Source organism: Hyperoodon ampullatus (assembly GCF_949752795.1).
Source record: "Hyperoodon ampullatus genome assembly, chromosome: 18".
Lineage (NCBI taxonomy): Eukaryota > Metazoa > Chordata > Mammalia > Artiodactyla > Ziphiidae > Hyperoodon > Hyperoodon ampullatus.
The window spans coordinates 36,463,092-36,485,305 of NC_136931.1; the positions used below are offsets into that span (position 1 = coordinate 36,463,092).

The 22,214-nt window shown below is 49.5% G+C and overlaps 1 pseudogene across 1 annotated transcript; it reads left to right on the forward strand.

The window, feature by feature from the left end:
* The first annotated feature begins 16,541 nt into the window (after positions 1-16,541).
* On the forward strand, positions 16,542-21,575 carry LOC307066824 (ATP-binding cassette sub-family C member 12-like; annotated as a pseudogene). The gene is made up of 6 exons: positions 16,542-16,638; positions 17,081-17,240; positions 18,529-18,607; positions 19,571-19,684; positions 21,222-21,386; positions 21,489-21,575. The product of its transcript is annotated as an ATP-binding cassette sub-family C member 12-like (transcript).
* The last annotated feature ends 639 nt before the right edge of the window (positions 21,576-22,214 follow it).

Below are 22,214 nucleotides of genomic sequence, written 5' to 3' on the forward strand. Positions count from 1 at the left end.
GTCCTGTGGGGAGAGTAAATCCTGCTCCTCTTTTCCTCCTCACGCCCCTTCTCTGGAGAGGAAAGAGAAAGTGTGAAATTAAATGCTCTGAGAGCTCTAGGAAGGGAAGGGTTGAAGGTGACAGCCCACTGGGCTGGCACGAGGGCATTTTCCGAGGGCAGCAAAGGTGAGCAGAGCATCAGCAGCACAGCTGACTGGGCTGGGGCTGCAGGGGGATCTGACAGTTCCTTTTACGCTCTAGGGTGCCATTCGTTAGGCTCTGCCGACCCATCGAGGTGACTCCCTCATGCTGCAGCCCCAGAGGGAGACACAATGAGTGAAAGTCAGGCTGAACATTTCAAAGAAGCGCGAGGGTTCCCAGGCAGAGAGGATACTGGCAGCTCTATTCACGGAGGCGCCTTTGAGGTGGGACAGTTTTCCTTGCCAGGGCAGGAGGCAGAGAGCCCTGCGAAGGGGGGCCCCCTTGTCTGGCTCTATTTATCTCTGTTTACAAGAACCAGGTATAACTACAGCATACTGCTTTGGAGCAGACATTTTCCTGCTCCTCTGTGTAGGAGAGGGAAGAGACGTGCATTCAACCCTGGCTGCTGGGAGCTCTTAGGCAGCCTCCCGGCTCCTCTGAAAGCTGTTTCAACGAGAGCTTGACGGTCATTTGCCCTCACCCCTTGGAAAATGGAGAGGACTTGGGACAGCCATGTGGAGGGAATCAGGAGTCCACCTGGGAGGATGCCCCAGGTTTCTTCTCATGGTGTGAGCTCCATGGTGGATGCCTTCTTGTTGGCCCTATAGTAGATGGTGTGGGTGCCCTTAGCACTTCTGCGCACACAGCCCAACACCCAGCTGCCATACCTGCATCCCTTTGCCTGGGGCTCTCTCGTAGCTGCCAGCTGCAGGTCAAGGTAGAAGTGTTGGGGAATTAGCCCCTGGGGAGAGCCCTCACCCCATGGCCAACGGGAGTTGGTGTAGAAACATCCCAGATCCCGCTGATCATGAGAAAGACCTCTGAGTTGTAGTTCGGCCCCAGCCTGAGATTTCTCTGTGCTGGGTTAAGATCCCATCGCCCATGGGTGCTGCTGCCCTGATGAGACACCTTTTATTGTTGCATTCCTTTCCCTGTACCCTTTAGCTCTGGAGTAAACTTCATGCGTTCACATCCTCTTCTTAGGATCTGCTTCTGCAGAACCAGATCAAGACAACCCCTGTCTCCCCAGGGCTGAGCACGTAGTAGGTGCTTAATAAATATATTTCTCAAAACACTGAAAACCACCTGCCTCACAGGGCTGTAATGAGGACCAAATAAAACAAAATAAGCAAAAGTATGTTGGAAATTTCAAAGCATAGGGCTAGTGGAAGAAAGGATGGCAGTTGGCCCTAGTGGTGGCCAGGAGTGGGCGGGAGGGGGCCTGCCCCGCCGGGGGCGCTGCAGGACTTGTGTTTGTCCCCACCGTTCCTCTGCACCAGCTCATCCAGACTGAGTCCCCCTGGGGAGGAACCGTGACCTGGAAAACTTATCACACGTACATTAAGGCTTCTGGAGGCTCGGTAGAAAACAACGGGTTTCTTGATTTAATTTGCATTAAAAAATTCTTTCTTAAACTGTTGGGTTCATGTTTTATGGTTTCTTTAACAATTACTCTCTTTATTCTAGGGTCATTTATCAGTGCTTTTATTCTTTCCCCCTAAAAATCTAAAGTCTGATAAAACAGCCTTTTAAATGGAATCATCCTTTATCTCCATTAAAGCTGCCAGACTCTCTTTATTGAAACTGAGTGAGCAGCAGCATGACCCAGCTATGGTTCTTGTGTAACCTCGCTGTCTAATCGCTGAGGACAGCAGCCACCCGCTCGTTGCCTGCCTTCACTGCAAGAGTCATCTCCATGAGCAAAACATATCTGATAATTTCATTCCTTGTCTCCCCTCAGCAAGACTGGGTTTTTATTTGTTTGTTTTAAAATACTGAGTCACTTCTATTAAAGTGAATAGTGGTGTTTTTTTTTTTTTTTTAATATGTTGACAGTTTGGACCCATGTTCCAACCAGGTGGAACAGATGTTCCCATTGGGGGTTCAGGGACCTAACACTCAGACTTGTCACATCAGCCTAGAAGGTGGTTCCCGGGGTAGAGGCCATTTTCCTACAGGCTTTGATTTTCCCACCAGGGTTGGACCCAAGGAAGAGGAGCCCCCCACAGCTCCCTGGCCTCTACCCTCCCCTGCGGGGTACTTCCTCTCTCTCTTCGTGGTCTCTCTTCCTCCTGATGACCGGCAGCTCCGCCTTCAGCAACTTGTGGCTGGGTGTCTGGTTAAACGAGGGCTCACAGCTGAGTTCCCTTTTGGCTTTGGGAAATGCTGAGTCAGTTGTTAATGGAGAGTCTGAACACCATACAATGAGCCTTCCACAGCCCTCTCCACAAGGCTGAGGTCAGCTGCCTACACTACACAACTCAACTCCTGAAATCCCCTTTGATTGTTCAAGACAAGCAGGGCATCCAAATTTGTATGTGCCACCTTCAAATTTTAAAGGATTGGCTAAAAAGCTTGTGCCAGGCAAGTGCAGCATGGCTGGAGTCGTGCACATGCAGGATAGGGTCAGTTCTGCAGCCTCTGTTGTCAGGCACCTCTGAGGAGTGTCTGGGAAGGGCTGGGGAAGCCTAACACCGATTTCTGTCTTCTTGCCTCTGAAGAGAGACTGGCGTCTTGTCATGGACACTGCCTGGTGTCAGAGAGTTCCACCTGACTCTGCTTCCCTACAGGAATAGGACGTGCAAAAGTCAGACTGGGTCCCTGGATGTGCTGTAGGGCCTCTGGGGGGCCTCTCTCTGCCTCCCAAGCTCTCATCTAGGCCAGGCCCCTCCTGGGAAGGACGGATAAATCTGCTCTCTCTCAAGCTTGCTGGAAACTCTCCCAGCTTTTGGCCTATGGTTTCAAAGCTTTCCTGGAGCCCCGGGAAATGCTGTGGGGTTGCCTGCCCATCCTCCAAGATTACATTTTGGTACAGTTCTGTTGCTATGACCAACCAAAGTGAGGAGGCCCTGGGAAGACATGGGCAGGGGAGAGGATGTGATTGCCCTCCTGGAGTTTGGCATAGCTCCCTGAGACCAGTCCCAAGGGGAGAAGCCAAGGGGTGGGCTTCTCTGTGCAAAAAGAGAGCCATCTCTGGAATGTCCCCCAGATCCTTGCTTGCTCATCAAGAGCCCTTTCCTTGGAGAACCCAAGGGGTGAGTCAGAGTGGAGCCTCTCCCTATGCGTGGTGCTTCCCCAATAGGCCAGTGCCATTCTAACTGGGCAGCAGCAATGATGGCTGACCCACGCATTGGTGCCACCACCAGACACTGTGGGCATAGCCCACAGTGCAGCGAAACCTCCTCTTCAAGATGGTCCTTTGGTCAATTAGCTCCCCAGGGATGCTTTTGCTTTTATGGATGTTCATCCATCAGCCACCACCTCTGGTTTACATTTCTGCTATTGCTGTAATCAGCAAAATGGCATTTAGAAGAAAGATGCTTGTTCGCTCCCCAAAGGCAGTCTTGGCTTTTAGCACATGGCTCAGAGAAAAGCAAAACTGCCAGTTTTTCAGGAGGAGGAGATGGCCTCCCTCCAGAAATGCAGGCAAAAACACGTGTTCTCCTCGTGCAGGATGGAGCCAAGTGTGGTCTCCTTGAATCCTCCAAGAGTCCTTGGTTCATCAGGCTCCCTCCTCCCCACCGCCGACTCCAGGGCAATGGACCAGCACCCTCCTAGGTGCACCCTGAGAAATGGAAAGGCAGAGGGCGCTGGGGGAGCTGGCCCATCATACAGAGAAGCTCCTGAGTCTCCCTGAAGGCCTGATGGTTTCTGCCATCAGGTCTCTGATTCCCTGGCCTGTCTGGGCTGCCTGAGTATTGCTCAGCCAGCCTATGGAATCCAGATATTGTTGCTTCTGTGATTTTCCTGGCCCAGCATCACCTCTGGTCTCCTGAGGTGCAGTTGGTTTCTGAGATGACTGCCCTATACAAGTCTGGTTTGTCTGCTTTGCTTTTCTCACTGACTGTGCTGAGCCTTATCAGCCAGGGGCCCTTGGGGGCCCAGCGGCCCAGCAGGAGGACCCATGCAAAGCTCAGGAGTCCCCACAGGGAACTGACTTGGTTCCCTGACTCATTCTTAACAATTATGCACCCCTTTTTAGTTTCTTCTCCCTGGAAAGATTCTCTGAAAAATTCCCATTCTTTTGACAGTTGATCAATTCTTGGTGCCTCTTGTTTTCCTCCCAAGATGACGCATGGGCCTCACGGCATCATGAGCACGTGCGAGGTGGGCCCGGTGCTGGCAGACACCGGGCCGGGGGTGTACCAGTGGGCATACGCAGGGAGCATGGTGTCCGTGCTGGTGTTTGCTATCACCCGAGGCTTCACTTTCACCAAGACCACGCCGATGGCATCCTTCTCACTGCACGACCGAGTGTTTGACAAGGTACAGGCTCCCCATCTCCCGCCCCAGGGGCTGCATGCGCATCGGTACATCAGTCAGTGGGGTTTATTGATCACCTGCGATGTGCCAGACACTGTGCTCAGCTCTGGGATGGACACGGCTCACGGAGCTTACAGTCGAGTCTGGGAAGAGTCTCCCAGTATCTAATTATCAACTGCAAAGGCAAACTTCAGGGAGATGTGGGTGTGTCATGGGCCCAGGCAGGGCTGGGGGTGAAGGTGTGAGTGGTCAGGAAGGTCTCCCTGGGACACTGCCCTGGAGCAGACGTGTGCAGGCCCAGAGGGCATCTCCTGCTCCAAGGACCTCTGAGGACATCAGGCCCCCTCTTCATTCCGCTGCTGCCGTGGAGGGCCCTGGCTGGAGCGCACAGGTGTGCCCCCACCCCCCCACAGGGGAACTGGGCCTTTTATTGCCCTGGACAAAAAAATCCCTCCCTCCTCCAAGGAGGCTGAATCTCTCCACGGTCACTCTCATCCACGGTGGTGGCGAGAAAGGGCCACATTCTCGCTTTCCCAGGACGACCTGGCACATTGTGCTGGCCCCCAGAAAAAACCTCAGGCCTGGCTCGCGATCCCAGCCCCAGGGAGCGCCGGACGGGGCAGGGGTGGGGGTCACCAAACAGGCGTCTAGCCCCTGACCCTCCATCGTCGCCCACAGATCCTGGAGACCCCGATGAGCTTCTTTGACAGGACTCCCTCCAGCAGGCTAAGGAACTGTTTTTCCGAGGACACGAACGAGCTGGATGTGAGGTTGCCGGTTCATGCCGAGAACTTTCTGCAGCAGTTTTTTTTTTTTTTTTTTTTTTTTGCGTTACGCGGGCCTCTCATTGTTGTGGCCCTCCCGTTGCGGAGCACAGGCTCCATACGTGCAGGCTCAGCGGCCATGGCTCACAGGCCCAGTCGCTCCGCGGCATGTGGGATCTTCCCGGACCGGGGCACGAACCCACGTCCCCTGCATCGGCAGGCGGACTCTCAACCACTGCGCCACCAGGGAAGCCCCTGCAGCAGTTTTTTATGGTGCTGTTTATTCTCGTGATATTGGCTGCTGTGTTTCCTGCTGTCCTTTTAGTCCTGGCCGGCCTGGCGGTAGGCTTCTTCATTCTTTTACAGTAGGTCGATGCACAATTTAAAAAGGAACACACGAAACCTATGCATATTTGGTTAACCCTGTGCAGTGACCCGGTAGTGTCTGGTGGTACTGAGTCCTTGCTGTCTTCTCTGAACGGTGGAGCACGTTGATTTTTGGTGATGTGCTAAGAGCTCGGCATACATCTGGCATTTGAGCCTCAGAGCAACGCTGAGGGGTGGATACGGCTGGGAGATTAAGTCACTGGTCCCAGACCAGGAACTAAGCGACTGTGGTTGCTGTCTACCTGCTGTTATGTTCTTAACCACTGGGCTTTGCCATTCCTGCTGCTGGAGTATAGAGGAGGCCAGTCTCTCCGAGCTTTGAGAAATAGCCCCACCTGACCACTGACGTGGTGAGAGAAAGACCTTGGCTGCTTGGCACTGAGGGGTCCCCGTGCCCACCTTCACACCCTGGGGGAAAGCAGGAGGGCAGCATTGGTCCCAGCTTTCCAGGAAACCCAGCTCCTCAGGTCCTCCCTCGCCCTGGGCGAGCTGGAGTTCTCAGCAGGCAGCCTGGTGGGTATTGCGTGAGGGCTAAGGATTGGAAATCAGATGAAATTTGCATCAGAGTCCCAGCTCTGCTGCAAAACTAGCTGGAGGACCTTGGAGAAGTTGAAGGAACGCTGCAGCCCTCAGTCTCCTTATCTCTAAAACGGTAATCATCGAAACATGCACCTCGCCTGTTCTGGAAGGGTTCTCACGAGGATCAATAAGTGTCTTGTAAATTAGAAATGGGACACAATATTATACAAACTTTGAGTTTCTATAAAACTCAACGAAATGTTTATTATGTTCCTAAATGTGCCCAGCCCTGGTCTGGACACGGAGGGTCTTGAAGAGGGTGCCCCAGATTGCAAGGATTCAGCCCACAAATCGTGGACCCACATCCACCTGTAAGCAGGAACATCACACTCAGAGCTGAGTTTTAGAAATATTGCTGTGGCCATTGCACAGTGTGGAGGGTGGATGAAGCTACAGAAAGATTGAGACAAGGCTATAGGATTGGAGACTCTTGCAGTGTAGAATCTGAGTGAGAACTGAGACATAGGCAGCAGCAGTCAGGACAGAAAAGAGGTGGATTCGGGAGCCATTTCAGAGATAGTCCGCTGGGGTTGGGGGATGGGAGAGGCCAAGGATGAGTCCAAGACGGGGAGTGCTGTGAAGACAGATATGAGTGATACAGGAGGAGATGCAGTTGGGGGTGATCAAGATTACCGGTTTGATTTTGGATGTTTTAAGGTTGTGGATCAAGTCCACAGATGATGCCACAGACAGTGGGGAATGTGCGTGTAGGGATGCATGGGCAGGGAGGCTGACTCCACATCCTTGGCTGAAGTTGGCGTCGCCATGGGAACTAGCACACGTGCCCTGGGAGTTGGGGGAGCCGGGCTCTCGCTTCAGTCTCCCACTGCCTCCTTCGTGACTCTGAGAAAGGACACATGGGCCCCAGTGTCCAGCCTCAAGAGTTTACTGCAGTGACCAAATACAAAGAATTTCTGCAAGTCCTTTACAAGCCATAACATGTCCTGGGTGCCACTTCTTAAAATGGATTCCTTGGGCTGGTGTTTGTTTTTGTGATCTGTGTGTTTGTCTGACCATTGTTCCTGTCTGTTCTCCCCTCTGTGCTGTTGACTTACTTAGCAAAAGGGTCTTCTCTGCCCTGCACCCCTACTTCTTGCTACAAGACAGGCCAGATCAGGCTGATCCAGACTGAGTTACCCAATGTTTCCAACTAACTCACTTGAGCTCTGAATGAGGTTTCCCTTCCTCTCCCCTGGGTGAGTGTCAGCTGAGTCTGGAGGCCAGATCAGATTCGCCGTCACGGGCCAGCTGCCAATGTGCGTGCCGAGGGCAGTGGTCTAGCACTCACCGGGGCCCTGGGGGAGTTATATCCCGTGGAGCATCTGGTTTTAAAATCAGCTCCTGAGGCAACAATGTTCCAATGTTGTTCAAAATTACCTTTGCAAATGTCTTTAGAAGATCACATATTGGCAGTTGACACACCAGATCCAGATTTTCCTCCACAATTGGAACAGATCCCTTTTCCTTTGATTGGGTACCCAGAACCGGTTGGCTTGTATTTAGGGGCTGCACTGTGTGAAAAACACTAGTCTTCAAAGACTAGAGTCACAGCTGGTGCAGCGAGACACTCATGCTGCAAGAAGCCTTCAGAACTGAGACCACAGGAAGGAGTGGCTCAAATTTCTGAGACCCCACCCTCACACACAGGGATGGGCCCCCCAAGAGGAGAATGGCGGGCCAGCCCCTCCTCCCCCGTTAGATGGCACCGTCCGTCTTAAATTTGTCTTGAGTGCCCAGTTGGATTTGTGTGAGCTGAGGGGAGCACTGGGTGGCCCCATTTGGGGCCCTCTAGGCCACTCTTGGTTTTCCCGCAGCATTTTTCACAGAGGAGTCCAGGAGCTCAAGGAGGTCGAGAGCGTCAGCCGGTCCCCCTGGTTCTCCCACGGAGTCTGGTCCATGCAGGGCCTGGGAACCATCCACGCCTACAACAAGAGGGACGACTGCATCAGCAAGTAAGTCCTGGGCAGGGCCTGCCCCAGGGCTTCCGCTCCCTGTCAGCCCCAGCGGGAGGCCCAGAAACGCCGGCTGCTCTGGCTCTGAGGAGGGAAGTCTGGGTGGCGTGGCCTGACTGTGGACGGAGAGCCGGTAGAACGGAAGAGGTGCCCCTCACACACTAGGCCTTTCTTCCCAGTGTCCGAGGCCCCCAAAGACTCGAGGTCATCCAATGACAACCTCAGTACAGGGTTTTACATGTTTTATTTTTTTCTCCCTAAAAGTAAAATGTGTTCAGTTCAGGAAAATAGGAGAAAACAGAAAAAAAAAAAAATCACCCATGGGCCCCCAACCCAAATCCTATTAATATTTTTGTGTATTTCCTTCCAGTCTTTTCTTTTTTTCTATTTCTGAAGTATTTATAATCATTTTTCTCTTGTTTTATTTTTAAATAGCATTTTTCATGTTATTACATATTCCTTGTAAAAGTCATTTTTAAAGACCACATTACATCTCACTTCGTAGATGGACCAGTTCTCTTCTTTTTAAAATGTCGGGGTCGGGCTTCCCTGGTGGCGCAGTGGTTGAGAGTCCGCCTGCCAATGCAGGGGACGCGGGTTCGTGCCCCGATCTGGGAAGATCCCATATGCCGTGGAGCGGCTGGGCCCGTAAGCCGTGGCCGCTGAGCCTGCGTGTCCGGAGCCTGTGCTCCGCAACGGGAGAGGCCACAACAGTGAGAGGCCTGCGTACCGCAAAAAGAAAAAAAAAAAAAAAAAATGTCGGGGGCTTCCCTGGTGGTGCAGTGGTTGAGAGTCCGCCTGCCGATGCAGGGGACACGGGTTCATGCCCCGGTCCGGGAAGATCCCACATGCCGCGGAGCAGCTAAGCCCGTGAGCCATGGCCGCTGAGCCTGCACGTCTGGAGCCTGTGCTCCACAATGGGAGAGGCCACAACAGTGAGAAGCCCACGTACTGCAAAAAAAAAAAAAAAAGTGTCAGGACTAGATTAATAAATTTCTCTGGAGTCCTCCAGCTCCAAACTTCTAAAACACCGTATAATCACATATAATTAGTCTGTATCAATCACAGTAGGCTCACTGTGGTAACAAACAACTACAAATTTTAGGGGCTTAACACAATACATATTTATTCTTCCTCAAGCCACACCTGAATGAGAATCCATGGGGCAGGGGTAGGGGATTCTGCTCCACACTCAGGTACACGGTCTCTCTCCATCTGGGGCTTTTCCATCCTGAGGGCCTTGGGGACCTTTCCAGGATCCTCTGGTCTAACTGGAAGATAAGAGTTGTGTCTCTCTCTCCCCACCACCCACAATCCCAGTGTGGACTTGGCACCCCGGACTGTCTTTAGTTCATTCAGCAGCTAGCCCTGTTACTGGCGTGACCTGAACAACATCTGTCAAAGAGTCCCGCATCACACATCCATCCACCCTTCCAGTGTCCTGGTCATGGGCCATTCATCAACTCACAACAAACTGAACAGATTCAATCCTTGTCTTCCTGCAGATTCTCCCCCAGGGTTTCCAAAATGATCCTATAGGACAGCTGAGCCCTACGCCATTGATGGGCTCGCCCCTCTTTTAATCCTTTCGTTCCTTTCATGGACTTTCCAGAGGGCTTGGACTTCTGACTTGTACTGCTTCTGCGAACAGACAAAAATGCTACAGCACTAAAAAAAGGTTCGAGGTCAAATTCCAATTTGATCCCCGCCAGTGATTCTGTTTCTGCACAACCTAACCAACCACACATGTAAGACCGCAGATGACTCCTAAGTCACTTAAGCTGTCAGTTGAATTTGTAGGCTTTATAGAGACATGGTAGAAAGACCAAAGTGTTTGGAAGCATTTTTTTTTTTTTTTTTTTTTTTTTTTTTGCGGTATGCGGGCCTCTCACTGTTGTGGCCTCTCCCTTGCGGAGCACAGGCTCCAGACGTGCAGGCTCAGCGGCCATGGCTCACGGGCCCAGCCATTCTGCGGCATGTGGGATCCTCCTGGACTGGGGCACGAACCCGTGTCCCCCGCATCGGCAGGCATACTCTCAACCACTGCACCACCAGGGAAGCCCCCTGGAAGAATATTTTAACTAAGCTCTGGGAAAAATTAGTTGGAGTGCAAACAGAGAGGAGGGTGCTACAGGGCCCAGTCTGGGTAGTCAGAGGGGCTTCCAGCCAGAATCCTTTGAGGAGGGTTAAAACAGGATGCAGCAGCAATGCCCGAGGACGTCATGACGGCACCAATGGAGGAATCTCAACTCTTTAGGGGTTTAAGCATGGAAAGTTTTAATTTTTTTTCTAATAATTTCTGCCAGTTGTTCTGATGAAGCCCCTTTCCCAGTAAATCAGGGGAACCTTCAGTGGTAATTGTGATTAATGTCCCTTCTGGTCAATGGTTAGCTCAGTCCAGTTAAAACTTCAATCTTGAAGGTACTCAGGTCCAGCCCCCCACCCTCCATCTGCTCAGAGGCTTGGAGTGGGCATGCTATGCTGCTCTATGTGTCAGACAAGGGGGCAGGGTGACTGTTGGGAAGCACCCAGTCTTTTCTTTTAAACACTCTCTCCCTTTTCTCTGAGCCTGGCTCTCTGAGGCTGGTGCAAGGGGATGGAGGCGGGGAAGGACACATCCTCAGGTGACCACCCTTTCTGGGTCATTCTCCTTTCTGCTGCTGATTTCTTCTGGTCCGGATCCCCGTGCAGGTGAGGTGTGGCAGGAGAGAGCCCCCAACAGTACCCAGGTCCCAGGCCGCTCTGCTGGGCACTGCCGATGGGCAGGCTCTGGCGGGTCCTCCCATGAGCTCCGCCTGGCCGCCTCACACTGCTTTCCTTTTATGTGGGGCCTCTGGCCTCATGCCGATCAGTGTGGAATCAAGACTGCAGCCTCACATGCCATCTTCCCTCTGCACCCTAACTCTAGAAACTGCAGGAACGGGCAGGACCCACCTTCCATACATCTGGGGACCGAGCAACTCTGGGGCTGGGTCTTGCCTTCATCACTCGGCGGTGTCACCTCTCTGTCGCTCTGCCCTGTGCTCCTTCTCCTCTTTGGCTCAGGGGACATGCAGCAGGGGTACAGATGTCAGCTTTCTTTTTTTTCCTCCACCTTTATAAACAATTGCCTTGACTCTTCTTTCCCTGAACTGGGGAGGAGAACCAATCCAGCACCCTCTTTTCCTTCCTCTGCCATCACAAATATTGAGATCTCCTCACCTTCCACCCTGTAGAGATCAAAGGGGTCAACGGTCATTTCCACAGGGCCTTTGGGGGTTGGCTGCCCCCAAGACAGTGGTCCTTTGGAGGCAGACTGTGAGGTTCTCAGCCCCTTTTTTTCTCAGCTGTGGGTTCCAGTTGCCAGTTCTGGGAAAGACAGAAAGAGCCCACTCAGCACCATATGCTACCGCCATGTAGGATTTCTCAAAATACGTGCAAGTCAAAGATGCCCATGGCAGCAGATTTTTAAGAGTATGAAGATATGCTCATCTTTGTAGGAGATTCCTATATAAGAATGCATTGGCCCTTGAGTAAAAATTCCTCTCACCCTATTTCTCCAGTAGCCCTAACCCTAAGTCTATGGAAGCACAACCTGACCCCCTGTTTTGTCTGATTTCTTAATTTTAGGTTTAAGATGCTAAATGATGAAAACTACAGCCATCTCCTGTACTTTAACAGATATCTGTCCACTGAGCACCTGCCAGGAGCCGGAACCATGCCAGCTGCCATGGGTTCAGCAGTGAACAAGCTGGACAGGTCTCTGCACTCATGGAGCTTACACGCTAGTGGGATATAAAGGGATATAAAGTGGGATGGAATAAATAAGTGCACAAGTAAATAAATAAGGAGACTTCAGAAATTGTTGAACTGTTATGAAGATAATGAAGCAGGGTAATTGACTGTCAGTGGGGAAGCAGCGTTAGACCCGATATAGTCAGGGAAGGCCTCTGCCAGGAGGTGACTTGCAAGCTGACACCTGAATCTGATAAAGAAGGAGCCAGGGAAGTGCTTCAGTCTGAGGGGCCAGGGAAGGCTGGGGACAGGCAGGAGACTGGTGCCTCTGGGGAACTCAGAAGCTCCTGTGGCCTGAGCAGGGTGGTGGAGAATATGATATGAGGGGTCGGCGGGGCTCCGTCAGCCGTGGGCAGGGGTGTCACCTGTCTTCTAAGAAAGGCTTTCTCGCCTGCAGCACTGTGGACATTTGGGCCAGATAATCCTTTTTGACAGGGGCTGTTCTGTGTGCTGCAGGATGTCAGCAGTCTTCCTGATCTCTAACCAGGAGATGCCAGTAGAATCCCCCGCCTCCAAGGTCGTGACAACCTAAAATGTCTCTAGACATTGCCAAATGTCCAGGGGATGGGGTGCCTAATCACCCCAGCTGAGAGCCAGTGCCCTAAGAGAAATGGGAGGCCAGTGGCATGTGTAAAGCTGGGAGGCAGCAAGGGAAGCCCACTGAGATGAGCTCTCGGAGGGTCTGGACCCACACTGTTCTCACCTCATCCAGCTGCTCAGGCCACTCTGCCTCCTTCCTGTTAAGGCCACTTGCTGCTACCCAGAGTTTGCCTGGCAGACTTCTTATCATGAATGCTTCAGCACACACCGTCTTCTTAATCACCCCAACCAAGGTAACCCCCAGCCCAGCCCTAACCCCTCTTTCACATCTTACCATATAACTGACATTCTTAGGGTTCCTTGAAATTGCCTGTGTCTCATCCCGCCGGCCCACTAGAATGCAAGCCCTGGGGCTGCAGGGGTCTTGTCTATCACGTTCACCCCTGAGAAACCAGCCCCGACTGTGCCGGCACCCAGTCACTGCTCACCTAGTGAGGAAGACCTGGTCCTTTCTCCAGCCCACTAGCCCACCCTGCGACCGAGGCAGGTGCTGTTGGTGGCCCCCCTTCCAGGGCAGGCCAGCTGGTCTCCCACTGCTTCGGGAAGGTGCTCAGTTCAAGGCTGAGGCAGGTTGTACCTGCAGTATGGGAAGTCCTCCCAGCGCCCCAGCAATGCCTGCAGGGAGTTAGTGGAGATGGAGCAGCATCCTCGGGACAAGTCAGGTGTGTTCCGTGAGGACTCCCAGGACCCCCAGGGGCATCAAGCTTCAGTTGCCCACAGTGAAGCCTATCCAGACTCTCCTCTTCTGTGCCTCAGTTCTCCCAGCTCCTACTGGGATTTTTTGGGTCCACCTCCTGGAGGTGTTTCCTAGGGCTGTTGTAACAAATTATAAACTAGTGGCTTAAAACCAGAGAAATGTATTCTCTTGTGGTCCTGGAAGTTGGAAGTCTAGAATCAAGGTGCCTGTAGGGCCATGTTCCCTTGGAAGGCTCTAGGGGAGAATCTGTTCCTTGTCCCTCCCAGCATCTGGTGGATGTTGGCTTCCTGGGCTTGTAGCTGCATCCCTCCAATCTCTGTCCTGCCTTCATGTCTCCTCCTCCTCTGTCTCTTATAAGGACACTTGTTGGATTTAGGGTCCACCCAGGTAACCCAGCTTGATCTCAATGTCCTTAATTACACCTGCAAAGACCCTTTTCCTAATGAGGTAACATTCAAGGGTCCCAGGGATTTGGATGTGGAATATCTTTGGGGGGGGACCTCCATTCAACCTGCTTGCCCTCAAACCTCAGGGTTGGCTTCTGGGGTATCCTGGCCTAAGGTGGGTGACCTTAGCAGGCCACCGTCTAAGCCTAGAGTTTCTCATGTCCGAAGCAAGCAGATGGGCTTGATGGTTTTCTTCCACTTCTGATACTTGTGGTGATTGGGTTTCAGGTGCTTCCAGGATGTGGGGTAATCGGGGAGGGCACAGAGGTGCAGAACTCTACCAAGTGGCCGTAGGTGCTGGGTTTCCAGCAGTGTGGAGGCCCTGGGAGAATTCCTGCTCACAGCAGTTCCCCACCCCTCCAACCAAGAAGCTTGTGCCTGAGCAGTGCTGCGGTGGGATGACTCTGCCCATCTGGAGTGCCAGGGAGAATATAATTACCATTTGTTTCTAAATACAAAGGAAGTGTTTAAAGGCAAAACACCCCAACAGGAGTGTCTTTACATCTGGGCACTTGGCTGGGAATGCAGGCCTGCTTTTGGTGTGGTCCTGTTTAAGATGGGAGGGGTGATTCACAAGCCAGCCCTGAAGGCAGAGAGGGCTCTGACTGCGGCTGCTTGTCGCCCCCTCCACAGCTGAGTGGGCTGCTCCAAGTGTGCATGCGGACAGGGACGGAGACCCAGGCCAAGTTCACCTCTGTGGAGCTGCTCAGGGAGTACATTTCGGTAAGAAATCAGTGCAGGAGGAGGAGTCAGTTAACTCTGGCAGAATTTAGGTATTTGATCTTTTTACATGTGAAAGGGGTCTCTTTAAAAACTGAAATCGGACCACAACCCCTTTTCTTAACACCCATATTTACAATATAGTTTAAAGTCCTTGATGATGAGGGAGAGGTTCTTTTCAAAAAAATTTCCTCAAGGGTGGTTTCTGTACACAGAAGAGAGAATTCAGTGGCTTACTTTAGTTTCTAAAAATTAATACTTGCTTGACTAAAATTGTAAATTGAAAAAACTAGTCTTCCTCTTCTTTAAAAGCTTTTTTTTTTATTATTAGTTTCTGCTTTATAACAAAGTGAATCAGTCATACATATACATCTGTTCCCACATCCCTTCCCTCCTGTGTCTCCCTCCCTCCCACCCTCCCCATCCCACCCCTCCAGGCAGTCACAAAGCACCTAGACGATCTCCCTGTGCTATGCGGCTGCTTCCCACTATCTATCGTCCATGCCTCTCTTTCGCTTTGTCACAGCTTACCCTTCCCCCTCCCCATATCCTCAAGTCCATTCTCAAGTAGGTCTGTGTCTTTATTCCTGTCTTACCCCTAGGTTCTTCATGACATTTTTTTCCCTTAAATTCCATATATATGGGTTAGCATACGGTATTTGTCTTTCTCTTTCTGAGTTACTTCACTCTGTATGACAGACTGTTCCCCTTACAAATCCTGCTATTCTTTGAAAAGCAGTCTTGCCAATTCAAGCAATCACTTTTAAGGGCCTTTGAACAGCATTTGGCCCCTTTTACAAACTTAATTAAATACTTTAAAACATTTTAAACTGCATTTTAAAATTTAATGCATTCCATTTCCTTTTTAAGTACCTCGATAATCTGATTTAACAAACCTTCCTGAGGTTATATAAATCTAATAAATTAAACTTATAAATATGGTGAGCTTAAATTCTCATGACAATCCCAATGCTGTATATAAACAGTAAGTTTTTAAACTTAAAACCATGTTAAAATAAGTTATTCAATTTTACATTTTAAATTAGAATCACAAGCCTGAATGTTATTAACATTATGAATGCTTAAAGCACCAAATATGCAGATTACATAAACTAAAAATATTCCAATCTTGCTTCTCTTAAATATTATTATTACTAATTCTAAATCTTCTAGGGATTAAAAATACTCACTGTCTAGGAATACAATTATTTTCTCAGCTAATTGTGGTTGCCTTTCGACCAGTGATGTGGGCGGGTCAGCCACCGTAATGGGGAACACGGGAGCTCTATTTCTCCTGGTTAACAGTGACTTTATAATTCAGAGGAAGGGTTAGTCTTATAATGCAGTCAAGTTGCTCTCCTCCTTAATTAGAGGAGATTTGCATTTCTTGGGCTCTTATAAAACTTTAGTTCCTTTTCCATGTAACTCTGAACTTGACACCGGGTGCTACTGTCATCTTCCTGCTTCTAACACCACAGCGACTCTTGCAGATAATGAAATTGTATCTGATCGAATTCTGAAAATCTCAAGGCTTGGTCTGGATTTGTCACACAGCTTCAAGGTCACACTGCTGACACTTGCCCAGGCTCACAAGGCCCAGTATGAGCTGCCACTTACAGTCATCCATTCTATTCACTAAGCTCTAGCCACACGACTTTTCTTTCTGTTCCTCAAAGTCCCCACACTCATTCTGGCCTCAGGGCTTTTGCACTAGCTGTCTACTCTGCCTGGAATGAATCTTCCTGTCGCTGACATCTTCTCAGCATTCCAGGTCTCAGCTTGAATGTCACATCCTCACAGATGCCTTCCTCAACACTTAAGTAACTTTTACTCCTCCTACCCTTCCACCCCACACATTGTGTGTTCTATTACAATACTCTGTTTTATTGTCTTCATTTCTCATCTCTTCTCTTGTTTATTATCTGACTTCCCCACTGCAATGTGAGTTTCTGGAGTGCAGTGTCCTTATTGGTCTAGTTCACCAGCATGAATACCAGTACCTAGAATTGTGTGAATGAATGAATGAATGAAATGAATGGAAAAGCAAGTGACTATTAACCCATCATTTGTTATTCTGCTTTTCAGACCTGTGTTCCTGAATGCACTCACCCCCTCAAAGTAGGGACCTGTCCCTGTGACTGGCCCAGCCGCGGGGAGATAACATTCAGAGACTATCAGATGAGATACAGAGACAACACTCCCCTTGTTCTCAACGGGCTGAACTTGAACATCCAGAGCAGGCAGACAGTTGGGATTGTTGGAAGAACAGGTTCTGGTGAGGACAAGCTCTGATTGTGCTTCTTTCAGGTTGTTTTCTTTGCATTTCCACTGGGCATGCTAGTTAAGTCACACCAGAGGGTAATGTGCATGTGTGGTGGATTGGTTGTTTTTTCCCTGACATCTCTTTACTGTAAATTAGGATTTCAGGTTGGATGGATGTGTGGAGTTAGAAGTAAACACACATCAGTTTTTGAATTAATTAAATGAGAGTCATTCTGGTGAGATGAGGCCCAGAGGATGAGTCATGTGTTAATAGCCCCTGCAGGGATGGACAGGTTAACTGTATTAGGGTAGCTGAGTGCCCCTGCAGAGTGGGATTTCTGTCTGCACAAGGCCATTTTCACTGCATTAAAAATTCCCTTGATTAGATAGATACTCAGGTATGATGGAATACAAACTGATGTTTGATTTGCTCCTGTTGCATTTCTCGTTCCCAGGCAAGTCGTCCTTAGGAATGGCCTTGTTTCATCTGGTGGAGCCTGCCAGTGGCACAATCCTCATAGATGGCATGGATATCTATACTGTTGGTTTGGAAGACCTCAGAACCAAGCTGACTGTGATTCCCCAGGATCCTGTCCTGTTTGTAGGTACAGTAAGGTAGCTGTTTTTTTGTTTTTTTGTTTGTTTGTTTTGCGGCACGCGGGACTCTCACTGTTGTGGCCTCTCCCGTTGCGGAGCACAGGCTCCGGATGCGCAGGCTCAGCGGCCATGGCTCACGGGCCCAGCCGCTCCACGGCATGTAGGATCCTCCCAGACCGGGGCACGAACCCGTGTCCCCTGCATCGGCAGGCGGACTCTCAACCACTGCGCCACCAGGGAAGCCCAGGTAGCTGTTTTTGATCGTTGTGCATCCCTATTTTTGGATAGTGAAATCAGCCCAACAAGAGCTTTGTGAAGCGCCCACGCCGTGGCTGGCCTGGGGCTGTCCTATCCTGAGATGCTCACAAGCCTTGGGAGGAGCTGAGGACTAGGGGCCTGAACATTACTTGTGTTTTATAAACTATATCACAAATACACAAGATGCTTATGTGCAGGGTGAGCAGACATCCCAGTTGGCCCTGGACAGCCCTGATTTATGCCTGTTTCAACATCCTATCAGGTTTAGCAGTGGCCACTCCCTAAATTACCCCAGTTTGCACAAATAAATGGATATTCTACGTATGTAGCTATCTTTTCAGAAGTACGTCAATTCATTCCCACTAAGACGTGAACAGAACCTGCTCAAGTCCAAGAACAGTATGGCTGCAACTTCTACAGGGCTCAAGATCTGTTGTCATGGCACAAGGAGAAAACCACAGTTACTCACTTACCCCAGTGTAGTGGCTGCCCCTCTAACAAGAGGGGGCATTTCCCCCATTGAGCACCAAATGAAATAGGGGACTGTATTGAGAGTTGAATGAAAAGGACCTTCCGCGTCTTGAAATGCTAGACTCACACCCTGCACGTAAGGTGCTCATCCTCTGCAAGGCCCGGGAGCTGCAGATAAAGCTCTTGCCTCTGAAGGCAGAGTGAACACACCGGGAGGTGGAATTGCTCGCTGCCTCTCTCTCTGCCAAGAATTTGCATGAGGTCAGATCCACTCTGCTGCACATGGCCATGGAGAGGACCAAATGTGTCTTCCCAGTGCCTCGCTTGGAGCTATCTCTTGGCAGGGTTGGTGGTCTGCCCGCCTTGGTGGTTTCTGCTGCATCCCGTAGTCATGGGTCCATGCTCTTTCGGCCTGAGGTTGGTATTTCATGAACCACTGCCCTGGACTAAGCACTGCTCTTGTTGCTGCGGTGTCATCACACACCACCTCCCGCTCTCCCCCTCATGCTGTGGAAAACATGCTCTCCCATCCTCTCGTCCTCAGAAATTCAGCTTCCTCTCCTTTCCTTCATTGCAGGTACAACTTGGATCCCTTTGAGAGTCACAGCAATGAGATGCTCTGGTAGGTTCTGGAGAGAACATTCATGAGAGAAACAGTAGGTCTCTGGGGCTGTTCTTGATGTGTCCGCTTCCCAGCACCAGTGCCCCAGACACCCGGCTCAGGTTTAGATTTGGCCAGTTGTTTGTTGGCACCACCTATGTCAATCCTTATTACTCCTTGTTAAATGCAACAATAGATAGTATTTATTAGGCCACTGCAATGATTCAGTCAAGAGCTCTACATGCATTATCTCAGTTGGTCCTGACTACAACCCTCTGAGGTTGGTACTCCTACCCCTACTTTTAGAGATGCAGAAATTAAGACTCAGAGTAGTCAGGTGTTAGTAGCAGAATGGAGACTTGACCCCAAGCCCATCTGACTCTAGACCAGAGGAAGTGCCCTACTGCTCTGCCAATAGCCTCATTTGCTTATTGAAGCAGATAAACTCTGGGAATGTGAGAGGGCATGGCATGGAATGAACCATTTGTGAGATGGAACCCTGTCCTATAAGAGCTGCAGCTGGGGTCAGCAGGTGAGCGTGGCCACCTCTGCAGCCCAGAGGGAATTTTTTTTCCCAGGACTTGGTACCAAGGTGAGCATCACCCAAAGCCACTTTGACTTGTCATGCTAGATAAATCAGACCCTGTCTTTACCTTTCCTTGATGACCAGAAATCTCCATCCCATCTCCATTTTATGCATAAAAATAAGGATCCTGAAAGCCATTTACACTTGTTTGTGTTTCTCTGGAGCCATATGTGCATCATTTGTACTCTTTTGCCAAGGTGTCTACGGGGTTCTCTGAATCACACTGTGATTTTAAATTATTAATGACTGCCTACTCCTTGGTCTTTCCCTGGTGCCTGTTCGCAATATAGAAATGATTGTTGTTTTGCACTTTCTTTTCCGCAGTAAAATAAAGCCAGCCGATAAATGCAAGAGAAGGGGGCAATCAATATGGAGGATACAGGACAATTTTATAGATCATCAGCACAATATGGCATTCTCTGTGTTCTATAGATAATGAAACTCCAAGAAAAATTACAGGCAGAAGTCACAGAAAATGGAGAAAACTTCTCAGTAGGGGAATGTCAGCTGCTTTGTATGGCCTGAGCGCTTCTCCGTAATTCAAAAGTAAGGAAACAACGAGGAAAATGGATTGGTCCAATTTTGGATATTTCCTGCAGCGCCACTCAATCCAAGAGGTAGAGCCAGGCGTTTGTCTTTCAATAAAGAGAGAGCAATTGGGCCATTTAAACACCGATCACTTTTTCTTAAGACAAAGTTGTGAGGGGAAAAAACTGAAAAATAACAGCTATTGACAGCAATAGCACTTGCCTCCCCTGGACCTTTCCCCGGGAGGTCTTGCTTAGGTATTCTCTCTGTCCTCCTAAGTGGTTTGGGTTTGAGAAATCTGCCTCTCAACTTTTTCTCTTTGTCCCTGAGTAATTCTGAGGCCTGATATACAGTACTCAAGATACTACAGAAGGCCTTCAGAATGCCAGGATATAAGGACTGTAAAATTTATACTCATTTTTCTTAGTGACTTAGCCATCTTTGCTTACTGATTTCGGAGAAGGGATTGCTGTTGCTTTAGAAATCCCAGTCTCTGAACGCTGATCAAAGTGTAACCCATCGTGTGTGCTCTCTACATGTGCTAACGACAGGGAAGGGAGCAAGCAGGCATTCAGTCCTGACTGTGGCACTGCACAGTACTGAGTGGTTGATGTGTTGTCCTTGCATTTCACGTTTATGATAAGGTGTAACCCCCTTTTACAGACAAAGAAATGGAGCCTTGGGGAAGTCAAGTAATTTAGCCAAAGTCAAGCAGAGTTAGAGCTGAACTCAAGCCCTCTGACTGGCAAACCAGCACTGTGGCAGGCAGAATAATGGCCCCCCAATGATGACCATGTCCTGATACCTGGAATCTGTGAACATGTTACCTTACCTGGGAAAAAGGGGCTTTGCAGATATGATTAAGTCAAGGATCTTGAGATGGGGAGATTATCCTGGATTACCTTTGTGGGCCCAGTGTAACTACACTAGTCTTTATAAGGGGAGGAAAGAGAGTCAGAAAGAAAGAAGAAATGCAATGATGGAAGTAAAGGTTAGAGTGAAGCCAGAAAGAGGCCACGAGCCAAGGAATGCAGACAGTCTCCAGAAGCTGGAAAAGGCAAGAAAACCATTTCTTCTCTTGAACCTGCAAAAGAAATGCAGTCCTGACAATACCTTGGCTTTAGGACTTCTGACCTCCAGAACTGTAAGATAATAAATTTGTATTGTTTTGAGCCTCTAATTTGTGCTAATTTGTTATAGCAGCAGTAGGAAACATAACAAGTACTGTTATTATATCTCATGCTAACTCATGTAGTACAGTAGATAAAGACCATGGGACATTTCTTCTTATTGGTTTGTAGGATTAGAATAAACCATTCACAAAAAGGGGAGCAAAGAATATACAACTTTGTTTCTCCAGCAAGTCCCTCTGAGGAAGATGAAGGTGGTGTGATATGACTTTTATTCTCTTGTTCTTTTTCTAACTTTTTGAGATGGATACTTAGCTCATTACTTTTCAGCCCTTCTTTTTTAATAAATTGAGCTAAGACTATAAGTTTCCCTCTAGGTATAGCTTTGGCTTGGTGTGACTTTCACAATGCTCCTTCCTCAACATATCATTCTCCTTGATGAAGCCACTGCCTCCATGGACTCTAAGACTGGCACCCTTGTTCACAGCACCATCAAAGATGCCTTCAAAGACTGCACTGTGTTGACCATTGCCCACCACCTCAACACGGTCCTCAACTGTGACCGCGTCCTGGTCCTGGAAAACGGGAAGGTGCAGGAAGTTGGCGTCACCTCTCCAGAGACTTCAGTGGTTTGGGCTCTGTGGTGGGTGGATATTTTCTGACAATTTCAGCTCTTCTTCTCTGACTTTCAGGTGGTTGAGTTTGATAAGCCTGAAGTCCTTGCTGAGAAGCCAGATTCTGCATTTGTGATGTTACTAGCAGCAGAAAACAAAGTCTGACTATAAAGGTCCCCATAGGGGCCCCATCAGCTGATTTTAGAGGAAGAGAAGGCTGTGTGAGATGAGTCAGATGTGCCTGCAGGGGGAGGGGCCGTTATCTCGGGGGCAGGTCTGGTCCACCATCTCTCCCACACCTGGAGCACAGGCAGAGCTGGGGTGGAGGTTGTTTCCTTGCCTCGCCCAGCACATGCCTCCTGACCTCACTTGGAGGGCGTGGGTCTGGTCCTAGGTGATGAACAGAGGCAGAAGAAGCTTGTGGGTTAAAAAACTGCCCCTCACCTTCTAAAACCCCAACCATCCCTCATGTGTCCTTATCATTACCCCCTCAGTGCCTGGGAATGGAACCATTGTAACTTTCAGTTAAAAACTGATCAAACAGAATGGAAAAATACCTACGGATGGACTTTGTAAAGGTTTCCTGCCTTGTTATCAGAAGGGAAAAGAGAAGAGTTTTCTTCCTGCTTAACTCCTATTCACATCTATTTGGAGTGTGTGACAAGCAGTAACTACACAGATCTGTAGCATGAAAGATTGATTACAGTGTTTGGTGAAAAAATTAAAAATAAATCATATTGTATGTCACATTTGCTCTATTAGAATAACCAGGGAAACAAAATGTTGGAGTTTTTCTGTAAATTA